Below are 16,137 nucleotides of genomic sequence, written 5' to 3' on the forward strand. Positions count from 1 at the left end.
ACCAGCATCTTAAAACATCTCTTTCCACAGTTACTGCAGGACCCTGGCACTGAACCCAGGTGGTCTGGGTTTATGCCCAGGCTGTGACACCACCAAGCAGCAGGTGTGGCGCTGGACATAACTCAGTATGAACCTGCCTGTGAAGTTTTCCATGGGGGAATCATGTGATCCATGGAATCCAATGCAAGGCAAAAGCCCCTTGATGGGAGGGCTATAAAAACTCTCCCACTTGGCCTGGGGTCTTGTCCTGGCAACAGTGTTTGTAGCCTGGTTAGATCTTGCCTCGCTCCTGTCTTGCCTTTGCCTCAGCCCTTCTATTGTGCATTTTGGATTCCCTGTTTCCTGACCTCTGGCCTAGCCTTGACCATGGACCCATCTTGACCCCTGGCATGATACTTCAGACTCAGATTGATACCTGGAATATTACACAAATTGCCAATTACTCAAATCATGAGTGATACCTTATGAGGGGGATAAGTCAAAGTGCTGCATTTATTGATTAAGTGCTTAATACACACACATACACCACATTTATACCCCAATTTCTGTTCTGTGCTGGTATACGTTACCAGTCTTATCAGTGCTCAGATCTACTTAGTGACCAGCTAAGTTGATCGTGAGTGGGAGCTGGGCTTCTGCCTGTCCATCTCGTCAGATGAACCAATGCTCCAGGATGACCTGTAGAACAAGACCCAAAATCGATATGTCTCACCCCATCTTTTATAGCCTTGACAATTCACCCAGTCTCTGGGCTTTTGCTGTGTAGTCACTGTGTTCTTCCTTGAAGGTTGATTGATGTTGTTCTCTTGCTGTTCTGGGATGGATTCTTTTCGTTTGGTCTTTTACCTGTCTGCATTCTTCAGCCGCCAGCTGATGTTTTTCACTTGTTCCATTTCTTTTCCACACTTGCTATGGGGGCAGCTGGGAGGAACATATTAAGAATATTAGGTTGTCTTTCCCTGAGATTATCTTTTTCCTCTCCAGCTGGGTTTTTATAAAGCTTCCTACCAAGTTCAGGCTGAGTGTGAAATTCAATTAGTCCTTCCTGCCCCACCCCCACTTCCCCCAGGCCTTGAGGCACAAAACAAGTGTAAACAAGACATGAATGACTAATAAAGAACAAAAAAACAAAAAAGGTTCAAACTGCTTTATATACCTTGTAATTCAGAAAAAGAAACATATTCTCTGTTCATCCCTAGCCCGGGTTTTGCAAGTGATTACTGCACTTGACAATGAAGCAATAACTTATTTAAACCCTTTTCTTTGGGTAGGCATAGTAAGGATAGCAGTCTTGAATTTAAAAATCTCTTAAACTTGAGAAATCACAACTCTAAGAATTATGCCAAATTCCTAAAGCATCAAAACAACATGACGATCCCAAGTGATAATCAAGCAAACAATTTAAATCTGACAACTGTTGTTACAATATTTTATTAACCAGCTGTTTTCCAAAATTCAAGTGGCTTGGGTTTCTATAGGATTTGTAACATTCTAATTGCTAATATAAACCCTTCACTTTACACTTTTATTTTGAGGCATATTGCTTTCAAAACATTATGCAATATTACCTAATAACTTATTGAGGCAGGCCCTAAAGCATATGAATATCATCTAAAGGGCAATACAAATAGATTTACTGGGCTATCCCATGGGGATGTTCTAGCTCCCCAGCTCCAAATACAGAAATGACTTGAACACAGTGGGCATGTCAACAAGCACACACATACCTCTTGCAGCATCTGAAAGCTGCAGGGAGCTGGACCCAGGTTCTGTGCCAGTAAGTAGGGAGTGGGGCAGGGCTGGAGGAGGGGACCATGGGGGGACCCCCACCAGCCCCATCCCTGATGGCTGCCCCGCCTGGTCCCATCCCCCACGTGCTTTCCTAGACCCCACCATTGCTGTCTTGCTCAGCCCCATCCCCTGCCTGCTCTCTGAGCCCCCGTGATGGCTGCCCCACCTGGCCCCATCCCATGCTGGCTCCTGCAGCCCCCTTGAGGGCTGCCCCACCCGGACCCAGCATTCTAGCACTTTAAAAAAAAAAAAGCCCCACACTCACTGGTGGTAGCACTAGCCGTTGGTGTCACTGGGGCCTTGTGGCTGTCAGGAGGATGGGGCCGGGTGGGGCAGCAGTCCGGGGGGTTGGGGAAACAAGCAGAGGTGCGACCAGGGGGCATGTGGGCCCTGAGGGGTGGGGGTCGTAGCCTCTGTGGGGGCCATCTGTCTCCTGTTGGGGGGGCTGTAGCCCTTGTGGGGGGGTCTGCACCCTGTGGCATGCAGGGGACCCACCTTTCCTGAGCAGCCCCCTCCCACAGTCCCCACACAATCCACCCACACACCCCACAGCCCCCACATCCCTCCACAGCCACCCACAGGCTCTAGCTCCCTTTGGCTGCAGATTCAGGAGGAGCCTGGCAGGGTTATTTTGCCCCAAGTGTCACAACTTGCACCACACCAAAGTGCATGTCCAGGCACGTGTGTCAAGGCAAAAAGCTCAGCTCCAATTTGCACCACTTCTATTTGAGCTGTTGCAAGTACACATGCCTACACGTGTGGATGCACCCACTGGGAGGATTCTATAGTACAATTCTGCAAGGCTGATCTGATTTTGGTTCAGGATGTAAAATGTAAATGGGTCAAAAAAGGTAGAGTTTTAGTCATGAGAGGCTGACTGGGTATAAGAGAGTTTTTAGTTTGTTACTGGTTAAAGGCTATATCTTCTAAACATCTACAATTATGGGCATACCTACACTGCCCTAGCACTGTTGGGGACAGTGCACTTAAGCGTATCTCACTCACCTGCTCCTATATGACGTCCTTGCCAAAAGGGGCTCAGCATGGCTTACAGTAAGAAAAATAGGGCAACTAGCATAAATAAAACAAAATCAAGCTAAGATCTACTAAACAGTGTCCTGGCCTAGCTTGGTTGCTAAATGCCTGCCCAAATATGAAGGTCTTGAAGTTCTTCTGAAAGATGTCCTGATTTAGACTTTGGTGGGCCTCATGAGGCAGGGAGTTCCACAGCTGAGGAGCAAGCATTTTCACCAAGCAGAGTTGGTGTACTGATGGTACTTGTAGGAGGCTGCTTTTGGCTGACCTGAGGAATTGTGATGTGGTATAAGGAGGAAAACGGTCCCTTAGACACATTGGGCCCAGGCTGTTTAGGACCTTATAGGTCAAAACTAGGACTTTGAATTATGCCTGGAAAGTTACTTAGAGCCAGTGCAGAAGTTGGAGGACTCAAGTTATGCACTCCTGGCATCTCACCCCCTGTCAGAAGGCGGGCAGCTGTTCCATAGCTTTCAGATGGTCTTCAAACCCTATGCAGAGCATATTGCACAAGTCTAGCCTTGAATTTACAAAGACACAGATGATGGTGGCCATAATTAGAGCCCAAAAGAAATGGCTGCAGCCTACTCACTGGATGGAGTTAGTGAAAGGTGGTCCTAGCCATAGCCACCACCTGAAGATACACATGCAGCAAAGGATCTAAGAGAACCCAAAGGGTGTGAACCTGAGTGAAAGGGGGAGGCTAAACCCCACTAATAATAGGTGTTCCAGTCACCACCAAGTCAAGTGGTCCATCACCTCTGTCTTGTCTGCATGCAACCAGGCACTGGAAAAAGACCAAGATTTCTGAGGCCAAGGTCAGAAGAAAAAGCAACTGTGGCAGCCAGAAGACAGCTGCCTTTAATAAGGACTTACCGGCAATGGACAGGAAGCTGCAGCAAGGAGAACCAGTGTAGTCAACTCCTATGCGGGCACATGAAACCATGCCACCAGCACCAGCACGCTTTAGGAGCACTTTCTGGCTCCGATTGGCAGGGTGGAACTTAAACACCCAGATAAAAACTGACCAGCCGGCCCCAGCATTCTGGCACTTGAGCCTGTAGAAAGGGGATTGGAAGCGTGTGCTTGGAGCAGCAGAGATCTGTGTCCTGGAACAGATTGCCCCAGGAGGGTCAAGTGGTGGGAGCTAAAACTTCCTCTCACAAGTAAAGGTTCAGAGGAGCCTACAGACTTACCCAAAGGAACTGAGTGGACACCTCGGAGAGATGGCCGGCTGCCAGGCAATGAGGATCCTGGAGGGAAAGAGTGAGACAAAGAAGAATCAGAAAAGTTGGACCAGCAGGGCTGAATTACCCTAAGAGTTCAACAGACATTTCATGGTCTCTCTAGTGAAAGGAGCATGGAAAAGACTGTGAGATCTTCCTTACTTTATTGGGATTCTAACAGCTGGTTAGCATTAGGCAGGGTGTTGGGGAGGCAGAGCCCAGGAAGGCAGTTCCCAAGCAGGCAGAGTATCAGCAACTAATCTCAATATCAAAGTTGTGGCAGGTGAGAGCATTCAGCACTCCTGAAGTTGAGTCACCAGGCCAAACTGTCTGCCTCAAAAGGTACAGACCCAGGGAGCCATGCCTAAAGAAGTAAACGCTTGTCTAAAGAACGACATGGGTGAATATCACAACAAAACTGAGAACCATAGAAAATTAGAGTTGGAAGGGACCTTAGGATGTCATTTGGTCAAACCCACTGCTTAAAGCAGGATCATCCTAAACTATATCATCCTAGCCAAGGCTTTGTTTAGCCAGGTCTTGAAAACCTCTAAGGATGGAGATTCTACAACTTCTCTCAGTAACCTGTTCCAGGACCTTATTACCCTTCTCATGAGAAAGTTTTTCCAATATCTAACATAAACTTTCCTGACTGCAATTTGAGACAGTTACTCCTTGTTCTGTCATGTGCCACCACTGAGAACAGTCTAGCTCCATCCTCTTTGTAACCATCTGTGAGAAGGTGTGTTGATCATATTTGCTTCTCTGGTGCTAAGGTCTACTTTCCGCCCACTCCTCCAGTCTTTCCTGCCATGACTTCTTATAAATATAGAAAAAGGAAGGGTGAATATTATGTGGAGGATGGTGGAATGCCTTCAACCCAGAGTAGTTGTTTTGAAGGGCTCTGCCTTCCCTACGCCCTGTCCCTTTCCTCTCAAGGTGCCAATGGCTAATCTTGTTATGTAATTCAGTTACCAATTTGTTTCTTGGTTTTAGATCTTTTAGTCCAGTTTCTGACATCTTGTCACCCATGGAGGTCCACAATTCACTCTTCCATCAGTTTAGTTCAGCTAAACTGTAAGCCTACTTATAATGGAGCATCCATTACCTCACACCTTCACCTAAGAAATCAAGGCAACTCAGAAAGGTCCATTAAACTTCTGCTGGGTATTATCTCTCAATGTCTATTACCCAGTCAATTAACACTCAAAGGTCCACTAATTAATTAATTCATAGAGATAATCAGTAGGGATGTGCGAAATGGCTGTGTTTCGATTCGGTATTGGATTCAGCCATTTTGGAGGACAGTGATTAATTTCGGATCGCTGTCCTGTTTTGTTTTGGCTGAATTTGTTTCAGCCAATGCTCCTCCAAATCTGTTTTGAATGGGCTGCAAGGGAGGCTTCACACAGTCCTACCCAGCTGGGTGGGGCATGGGCCCAGGGGCTTGGGGCCCCATCAGGGAGCAGGATGGGGCCATGGGTGGCTCATCCAGGGGGAGGGGGAGGGGTGCTGCCCTCCGTGCAGTTGAGGAGACCCCCGCACAGATCTCTGATCCCTGTCATACTGGGTTGCAGGGCAGGGAAGCAGTGCAGACCAGTTAGCAAGCTGCTGGTCCCTGCCATACAACTCGGCCCTGCAGAGAGCAGAGATCTGTTCTGGGGGGTCTCCTTACCACTGCTGCCCACCCCACACTGTCCCAGTTACATGGGGCTGTGCGGGGCAGGCAGAAGCGGCGAGGAAACCCCTGCCATGGATCTCTGCTCCCTGCAGAGCCAGGTTGCACAGCAGGCACCAGCACTGCTTTGCCATACGACCTGGCTCCACAGGGTGCAGAGACCATGCCAGGGTCTCCTCCCTGCCACTGCCCCCCCAATGCAGCCCCAGATCTCTGCTGCCTGTGGAGCCAGGTCACACAGCAGGGACCAGCACTGCTCTGTAGAAGGCCATGTAGAGATGCTTATGTTGTTCCTGGCATTTCTCCTGCAGCTGGTGAACTGTGAAGATCATGTCAGTTGTGCCTCTTGATGCCCTAAACCCACACTGAGATTCCAGAAGGAGCTGTTCAGCAAGGGGAAAGAGGTGGTTCAGGAGGGTTCTTACAATGATCTTTCCTGTGGGGGAAAGTAAAGTGATCGCTATAGTTTCCACAGTCAGACTTGTCACCTTTCTTGAAGATTGTCACAATCATAGTGTCCCTGAGGTTGTCTGGGATTTCCTCATCATTCCAGATCCTAAGATGAGGGCATGAAGCTGTGATGTGAACTCCTATCCCTGCTGCCTGAAGATTTCTATGGGGATTTCATCCACTCCAGATGCCTTGTCATTCTTCATCTTCTTGATGGCTTTCTTTACCTCATCAAGGATTGGAGAGGTTCCAAGATCCTCTCTGACTGGGTGTTGCAGGATGGAGTTGAGAACACTCTCATCAACACAGTCTTGATTGAGAAGGTCTTCAAAATGCTTCTTCCCATGGGCATTGATGGCTCCCCTTTCCTTGATCAGGTCTCCTCCATCCTTAAGTTTCAGGGCCATTGGTCCCTGCATGCTTGGTCTGTAGATGGCTTTGGTGGCACTGAAGAAACTGTGCATATCATGGATGTCAGTGAAATGTTGAATCTCCTTAGCCTTGTCTTCCCACCATTTGTTCTTCATATTGTGGGTCCTCCCTTAGACCTCTGCCTTGGCTAGTTGGAGGTTCAATTTATTTTGCTTGGAATTGGGGTCATTTTGCCAAGGATAAAAGGCCTTCTTCTTGCAACTGATTAACTCAAGGATCAATCATTCTCATCAAACCAGCCTTGATGTTTCCTGATACAGAATCCAAGTGTCTCTTCACAGGTGCTGATGATGGTGGCCTTGAGTGCACCCCACATGCTGCTGACATTCTCTCATTGTTGGTTGGAATTCACCAGTTTTTCAGTGAGGCACTGGTGGAAGCGGTCTCACTTACTTGGGTATTTGAATCCTTCAATGCTGATCTTCCCTTGGCATTGCTTCTGCTGCATCCATCGTTTGGGAGCCAATTTGAATGACATAACCAAGTGGATGAGTTGGTGATCAGTCCAGCAATCATCAGCTCCTAGCATAGCTTGGATGATACAGACATCTTTGTGATCCTGGGTATGGACAATGACATAGTCAACTAGGTGCCAGTGCTTAGATTGTGGGTGTTGCCACGAAGTCTTGTGTCTGTTTTTCTTGTGGAACAGGGTGCTGGTGATGGTGAGTCCATGTTCCATGCATTTGGTCAAGAGGAGGATGCTATTGGAGTTGACCTTTCCTACTCTTCCTTTGATGATGTTTCCATTCCAGAGGTTAGAGTGCCTTCTGACTCTGGTGTTGAACTCACTAAGAATAAGTCTGTCTCCCTCCAGAATGTCAGACAGGACTTGGTTAAGGTTGGCATAGAATTCCTCCTTTGTTTCATTGATGGCATCAAGAGTCGGGGTATACGTGCTGATAATAGTGTCATATTGGCTCCTTGCCAATTTAAGAAATAGTGTCATGAGGAGCTCATTTATTCCAACAGGGAACTCATTGAGTTGGTTTATAAGTTCATTCTTAATGGCAAAACCAACTCTGTGAAGTCAGCATTCTCCTTCCTGTTTATCCTTCCAGAAGAAGGTATAGCTGCCTCCATCCAGGAAGAGCACATACCAACTGCTGCAGCTTCCTTAGCCTGACAAAGGGTTTTTGAACCCAAAAGCTTGCTTAATAACTATTCTCCAACCATTTGGGTTGGTCTAATAAAAGATATCAAATTCACCCAAGGAACCTTGTCTGCCTATATCCTTAGACCAACACGGCTACAACCTAAACCCCTGTAGCTGCCTCCATGTCTTTTGAGGTGTCCATCTCCTGCTCACCAGGTCTCGTTCAGTGCAGCTATATTGTTGTTGTGTCACAACCTGAGTTCTCAGGCCACAGTTGCAGTGCAACACTCAGTGTTCGCTATGATGGGTTCTGATATTCCAGATCCCAAAAATGATGGTGTGTCTTCTCTCCTACTGGATGCAGTTAGCCTGTCTACTTTCTTCCTGACTGGATATGTTGAGGGCACCTTCTAGCCGCCTCCCCATTGAGGGTGAGCAAAGAGGATCCTGAAGAGGGCTGCTCAGTCACAGTTACAGCTGCTGAATTGCACTCCTGTCTTGTCCAAGGGCTAGATGACCTTCTTGTAACTGCCACCTTCATGCCAGTTCATGACAAGGAGGTTCCAGATGCTGCTGCACATCAGCTTCCACATGGCTCTTAACAGAAGAGGACCTTAATCCAATGGCAAGGAGACCAAGACAACTGGGGATTTAACATCTTATTCTGCCTGTTCCACCATTGAGGACTTGTAGATCCATGGCTGGAGACTGGGCAGGCTTATTATAATGGCACCTGTGCTCACCATGTCACAGCACCGTCAAATGATATATGTGGCTTTTCAAGAAAGCATTACCATCTGCTGTCCTCACCACATCCTGGTAGTGCTGCTGCTTGGTCCATGACTGCTTATTTGTCAGAGGTACCCCTGCTTATTTCACAGCTAACCTTCCCTGAAGGTCATTCCACTATCTGCCACCTGTGGATGCAATGGGTAACAGTACAGCTGTGCCCCACAGATAAAGGGGAATAATTACTTCCCTCGATCTGCTGGCAACACTCCTACTAATGCAGCCCAGTATGCTGTTAGCTTTCTTTGCAAGAATGGCACACTGTTGGCTCATATTTAGCTGATTGTCCATTGTAACCCCCAGGTCCTTCTCTGCAGAGCTGCTGCTTAGCCAGTTAGTTCCCATCCTGTCCCGGTATTGTTCCATCCTAAGTGCGGGACTTTGAACTTGTCCTTATTGAACCTCATTAGGTATCTTTTAGTCCAGTCCTCCAATTTGTTGAGACCCTGTGGCACTCCACTTGATACCAGCTACCAATTAGTCTTCAAACCATTGATTACTACCCTCTAAGCCCAACAATCCAGCCAGTTTTCTATCCACTTTACAGTCCATTCATTCAACCCATCCCTCCATAGCTTGCTTGCAAGAATGTTGTGGGAGACCATATCAAAAGCCTTGCTAAAGTCTAGGTTTATCATGCCCACTGCTTTTCCTGCATCCATAGAGCCAGTTACCTCACTATAGAAGGCAACCAGGTTGGTCAGGCTTGACTTGTCCTTGGTGAATCAATGCTGACTGTTCCTAATCCCCTCCTTCTCTTCCAAGTGCTCAGAAATGGATTCATTGAGGACCTGCTCCATGATTTTTCCAGGGAATGAGGTGAGGCTGACTAGTCTGCAGCTCCCTGGATCCTCCTTCTTCCGTTTCTTAAAGACAGGCACTATATTTGCCCTTTTCCAATTGTCTGGGACCTCTCCCAGTCACCATGAGTTTTCAGAGATAATGACCAGTGGCTCTGCAAACACATCGGCCAACTCAAGCAGCATCCTCAGGTGGATTGCATCCAGCCCCATGGACTTATACACATCCAGCATTTCTAAATAGTTCCTAACCTGTTCTTTCATCACTGTTGACGTGCCTGAACAATACTCTTATACCCCTCTAGTCGCTTGTCCAAGTTTCCACTTGCAAGCTTTCTTTCTGTGTTTTAGCTTGCTGAAGAGTTCCCTGCTAAGTTAAGTTGGCCATATTTGCTAGTTTTTGTCTGTATTGGGATTATTCATTCCTGCGCCCTCAGTCAGATGTCTTTAAAATACAACCAGTTCTCCTGGACTCCTTTCCCCTCAGACTGGCCTCCAAGGGGATCCTGCCCATCAGTTGCCTGAGGGAATCAAAATCTGCGTTTCTGAACTCCAGGGTTCTTACTCTGCTGTTCTCCTTCCTTCCTTTCCTCAGGATCCTGAACTCAGTCATCTCTTGGTTACTGCTGTACCAAGTTGCCATCCACTGCTACATTCCCCACCAGTTCTGTTTATGAGCAGCAGGTCAAGGAGATCATGGCCCCTAGCTGTGTAAGGAGGGACCTAGAAACCTCTACTCGGAGACGATAAGAAGAGAATGCTATGTGAAAAATGCCCATCTGCAATGATAAGGAGGAGACAGTCTCGGATAAAGGGGGCTTGAAAACAAAAGAAGAAACAGTACTGGGTTAAAGGGCTCATTAAAATACTAAAAATCACACCCCTAGGTGGGGAAAAAGTATGCTAATGAAACACACATGTATGTAAATGAGATACATGGCTAAAACACAGGTATAGAGACATGCTCAGTAAAGAACTTCTTGCATCACTCACTTATAACCAATCATCAAACAAGCACGCTTGTGAAGGCTTGAAAACTCCTGTATAAAAGATGCTTAGAAATAGTGATCTGGTGTGCTTGTTACGTGAATTATTCCGCTTGCACCTTTTATTGCTAGCAATAAACCTTCTTTGTACTTTCACCCCTGGTATCTTTATTGGCCTTTGCATACCGGGCACGATCCCAGACTTGAGCTGGGGCACAACAGTTTTTGGCAACCCAGATGGGACTGCCTTAGATAAGGCTTTGCCCGGACTAACTGACGACCAGATGACCGCTCCTCCGGAACGAATGTCAGGCACGCCCCGGGATCTCTTTTCCCGGTAAGACTTTTGCTTCAGAGGGAGCTGGATTGCTGAGGCGGCAGTAGCCTAATGGTGCAACACCACAGAGTGAAAGTACCAGTAACAGGCACTTGGGTGAGAGGGTAGAAAGGGCATAAGGCCTACCGTCAGTAGGCCTGCCTGGGATTATCTCTGTAAGTATTCTGTCTGGCCCGAGTCCAAGACCAGTGATTTTTCCCCTGTGAGGACAAGGACTAAGAACAGATCCCTGGATCCCAGGTAAGTCGGACGGGCAGAACCGGGAAGGCAGCCCTGGATGGGTACCATTAACAGTAAGGTTAGGGAATGTACCCCCCTCTCTTGTGTATTGGGACATTGGGCAGAGTTCGGTGGGGATCCTATGACTAAGAAGAAAGCTAAATTCTTCTGTGAAACTGCATGGCCAAGCTATAAGCTAGATGATCAAGAACATTGGCCTCCGGAGGGAAGTGTTAATTATAATACCATCTTACAATTGATTTTGTTCTGCTGGCAGAATGGTAAATGGGAGGAATTGATGTATGCGCAAGCGTTTATGTCTCTCTGTAGGGATAGAAAGGTTGTGGATAAATGTGGATTGGGGGAGGGGGTTGGGATCTGTAAGGTGGCAGTGGCTCATCCAACTGAAAATCCTGTCCTGGAATGTCCGGAGCCGGAGGTTCCACTCCCTTTGCCACCTCCACCTTATCCTCCTCCTCTTCCCCCTCCTCCTCCTCATTCGTCTGATTCCTCGTTGGCATCTGCTCTTCCTCCTTCTTCCCTGCCCCGAGGCGGAGGTTGAGAACACTCCCCGACCCAGGGATCTGGAACAGCACCGACCATGGCCGTCAGGTGCTTGGCAATCTCCAGAACCCCCGACTTCTCCTGATATAACCCCAGGAGGTGGGTGGAGAGTACAGTTAGGAGCAGACTCCGGGGTTAAGGGAAAACATCACAGGGAATCTGATCCTGGCTGTGGGAAGGGAAATGGGGTATTTCCCTTAAGAGAACAAGTGGTACCCGGGCCACTCGAAGATGATGGTGAGCCAACCTACCGTCGAACCTTTGTGCACGTTCCTTTCACTACCTCAGATTTGTATAACTGGCGGAACAATACCCCCAGCTTGAGAGAGGATCCTGAAAAGGTACGAAACCTGTTTGAAACAATTTTCAAAACCCATAACCCAACTTGGGCAGATGTTCAGTCTCTTTTAGATGTCCTGTTGACACCAGAGGAAAGGAGGATGGTAGTAAACAAAGCCCATGAGTACGTGGAAAAGGAAATTACCGCAGGGTGCCTACATGGAAATAAGGACAATCATGTCCCCACCCAGGAGCCAGATTGGAACCCAGACCAAGATATGACCTCCATCCGCGCCTATCGAGTATATATCCTCCGAGGATTGAGAGGTGCTGTGAAAAAACCTCAGAATCTCAGTAAGGTGTATGAGGTTCGACAGGAGACGAATGAGACCCCGAGTGCCTTCTTGGAAAGAATCTACACTACTTTCAGACAATACACCCGCGAGGACCCGGAGGATGCATCAAACGCTTGCATGGTAAATATGATCTTCATAGGTCAGAGTGCACCGGACATTAGGAAAAAAATTGCAGAAGACAGACGGAGCAGCAGGTATGCCTGTTTCCCAACTAGTGGACATTGCTTACAAAGTATTTACTAACCGAGAAAGTGTTCAGGAAAAAAAAACAGGACAAGAAAGAAGAGGCATGGTGACTGGACAGAGCCATGGGAGACCCCACAGTAAAGGGCCTGAAGAAAGGATGAGCACTCACCCATTACAACGCTTTGGGATCTCCCTATTGGGAAAGAGAGGATCCAATTTAGAGCTGTCCTGTGAATATTCATCATGTCATGTAATCACTTTGTCAGCACCTCATGGTCAACTATATCAACTATATCAAAGACTATTTAAAGACGGAATAAGAGCAGTAGGTCACAATTTCCCCTGTTGATCTTCAAGTGAAGATTATCAACCAAGGCTATGAGCACAGCCTCTGTGATAAACCCAGGACCAAAGGCAAACTAATGGTATCCAGGAAACCAATGGTATCTACATGCACTTGGAGCTGTCAGGCTCATTCAATGACCTTTCCTAAAAAAGGGAGGTTGGAGACAGGGCAATAACTGGATAGTGAGTTAACATCCAGCAGTGGCTTCTTGAGCAGCGGCTGGACAATTGCAGATTTAAGAATCCAGAACCCTGCCCAGCAGTGTCAATGCCAAAGAGAGGCATTGACAACCTTTGCCAGCAGTGGCCCAAGTCTCCCTTGGCTGGCTTTTACAAGCCAAGACGGGCATAGGTCCAGTTCACAGCTAGTCACCCTCATCCATCCAAGCACATCCTGCACATTAGTGGATGACAGCAATCTAAACCAATCAGTATAAACAGGACAAAACCATCCTTCCTCAACCCCAAACTCTGATTCTACAGCAAAAGTGAAAGTACCCAAGATATGACAGATCTGGGTGTTTTTTGTCTGCAAAGTATGTGGCACCTATGCGGACACTTTATTGATGAGTTCTGGATTTAATGTTGACAAATATTTCAAAACCATAAAGAACACACCAAAATAAAGAACATCTTCGTCATGGACACAACTGACCCCACTGCAATGTATTACTACACTGCAGAGTGTTACCAATTCCCTCCAGAGATCCAATGACATGCTCTGTGTATTACACAATCACAAGCAAGCACTGCATGCCCCACAAACATTGAATTATAAAAGCTCTAGTGATTACTGGCTGCCAACAGCTTCTTACACATACACACAAACACACTTTAAATAATAGATTATTTTAGTATTACTTTACTTGGATTAACAGAAACTAAACAATGCAACTACCTAAGGAACAGTTATTATAAATTACAATAGAGAATCACCCAACAGTAAAGTAGCAGGTATCAAACTCACCCTAAGCACCAGGCCACATCCAGCTCATGGGCTTCTCCCAGGCCAGACCCACAGGGCTGGCAGCTAAGGCAGGGTTGGCAGTGGCAGCAGTGGTAGCAGGAGGTCTGGTGAGGGCAGGGGCCAGGTGACTGCAGAATAACCAATGGCTATGCTACACAACACTCACTTGCCTTCCAGCTGCTGATGGCCACACCAAGTGGGGCCCAAGGGCCTTGAATTTTGTAGCAATCCATGCCCCTTTATACCCCTTTCCACTAGGCAGCAAGCTGGATTAGAGTAAAGGCCCCATTCATACTATGCTTCTGCTGTACACTAAACAGGCTGTTGTCTCCATATCTCCTGCATGAAGCCCACTGTGCTGTAGGCTCCTTTTTTAGCTAATGCTGGCTTCCTGTCCCTTCCTTCCCCCTGCTGCTGTGTTCAGGTGTTGGGGAAAGGGGTTCAGTAGAGAAGGGTGGGGCTTTGAAGCGAAAAATAGGGACTTTGGATAGAATAGTCAGTAAGGTAATAGAGCTCCCAGCTCAGGTGGAGCTCCCAACAGCTCTGCTGACACACTGGTGAGCTCTAAGATCCCATTGCACATGCACCACAGCCAAAAAAGTGGGGTGTGACTCTGGATTCACTCATTAGGATGCTGCACTGCTGAAACTCCATCAGTGTAAATTTCTTTTGTGTAGTGCAACTAGGCATGGGACACAGTGGCAGGAGCACAGCTATGGGCAGTTAAGTGTGAAGCTGCTGGTGCAGGAGAGGGCCAGGTGACAACAATGAGTTGCTGACCCACAGAAAGCTAAAAACCCCTGAGGAGTGGAAGGGGGAGATGAGAGGGATGGGGTGGTGCTAGCAGTGGGCACTAAGGTACACTGCAGCATTTTCTCTCTGGGTCTAAGGAAGGACCACAACTGCGAGTTAATCCTTCATTGGTGGATAGTTTTGAGTTAAGTAATTGTTTTGTTATAGACAGTGATTTTCCTTGCAGGGATGAGTTTGCTCCATAAAAGTTAAAGCACTGAGAGACAGCCAACTCCTGGGTGATTGCTCATCCCCTGCTGTGATGAGAGTAGGGCACTGCTTGGCTCCACCTGCCAGGAGAGCTTCCTGTGGTGTCTCTGGGGTGCTCATGGCAGGAAAAGCACTTATGGTTTCTCTGTAAGTCCTGGCTGGGAGAGAGGCAGCTGGTTCCTCTGCTGCCACATGGAAGGCCACCAGTTGCCTACTAGCCGTGGGGAGCACATCTGGTGCCTCTTTGTATTCCCCATAGTGGGAAGAGCATGTGGCTCTTCCCTGGGCCCCTTAGCAGGGACGAGAATGGCTAGACATGCTTCTGGTGTCCCAGCTGCTATCTCCCTGTGCTCCAGCATGCTTTTGGCCCACTTCCCTGGGGCTCTGGGCCAATTGGAGGAATGCTTCTGGTCAGCCTGGAGATGGCCAGCGTAGGTGCAGCCCAGCAACCTGTGCCACAGTGGTCAGGTGAGTCAGGCATGTGCCTGTTACATATCAATACAGAATAAATTAACAGGTTTTAATAACCTTGAGCAGGGCTGTTCAACTGCGACCTTGCTAGACACATGTAGCCCATGACAAGTTAATGTGTGTCCCCAAAGCTTCTACCCAGTTGTCACTCCCCATACCATGTCAGCTGCTCCCTCCCTTGTCTTTTGCTTCCTCACCCTGTTCTGGGGGGCCATGGTGGCACAGCCCACAGCATCAGAAAAGCCCACAGTGCAGTAAGAGAGCTGAGGGGGAAGGGCTGTCTGTGAGTACAGCGCAGAAGCTCCATCTATATATGCAGTGCAATAGTTGCCTGTGAGGTGCAGTGGCCACCCACATGCATAATGCAGCAGTGAGTGGTGGGATCTGCCTGAATGTGTAGTGGAGCAGGTAGTAGTGCAGTCTAGGGGCCTGTGGCTCACACAGTAATGTGGCTCCTGGTGACTTAGAAGTTGGACAGCCCCATCTTAGAGTATTAAGTCAACATGCATGAGAGTATGAATGAAAAACAATGTGACTGCTAGCTAAGGAGACTTTTTTTTTAGATCAGATGTTTACTATCAGACTCTGAAGTGTGTATAAAATGATCTAAAAAGTTGGCAGATTGCTTCCATATAAAAATGTGAACACATATGGACATAAAATAATTATGGCTTTCAAGTATTTAGCATAATAGTATTCACTAAATAATGCTGACATCTTTTTGACATAAATCAAAGCCATAAGGTGCAGAGAAGGCAGTTAATTATTAACTATGAAACGTACAGGAATGATTGCTATCGGATGCTTTTTAAATTAAGAGAGAAGGAAAAAAGTACAAAGTACCATCAATCCATTCCTCATAGAAAGAAGTCTAAAATGTTAGCACCATATTTTCTGCTTTCTATGGTAATACACAAGCAATTAAAATAAGGAAATACTTATTTGTTGAAATAAATAAATACAACTCTTGGGGAACCGATAACATGAATTCTTGGTTTTGATCTTTTCTGTATAATGTGCATTCCATTTGTTTCCGTTTCAATCATCTGTGCGGGCCGGGAGCGGTCCGAGGCTTTCGGGGGCGCGCGGCGGGCTGTGGCTGGGAGCCCGCAACGGTAGGGTGGGTAC

At 47.4% G+C, this 16,137-nt stretch overlaps 1 protein-coding gene across 4 annotated transcripts in view; it reads right to left on the reverse strand.

The window, feature by feature from the left end:
* Positions 1 to 16,137, reverse strand: part of FGL1 (fibrinogen like 1) — a 95,585-nt gene that overhangs the window by 58,986 nt on the left and 20,462 nt on the right. For all 4 annotated transcript variants that reach the window (XM_019481304.2, XM_059721803.1, XM_019481306.2 and 1 more), the window contains exons 2-3: positions 4,023 to 4,079; positions 713 to 921 (exon numbers count right to left, since the gene is read on the reverse strand). The gene's annotated coding sequence lies outside the window, so the exon portion shown is untranslated. The remainder of the gene's footprint in view (positions 1 to 712; positions 922 to 4,022; positions 4,080 to 16,137) is intronic.

Source organism: Alligator mississippiensis, chromosome 2 (assembly GCF_030867095.1).
Source record: "Alligator mississippiensis isolate rAllMis1 chromosome 2, rAllMis1, whole genome shotgun sequence".
NCBI lineage: Eukaryota > Metazoa > Chordata > Crocodylia > Alligatoridae > Alligator > Alligator mississippiensis.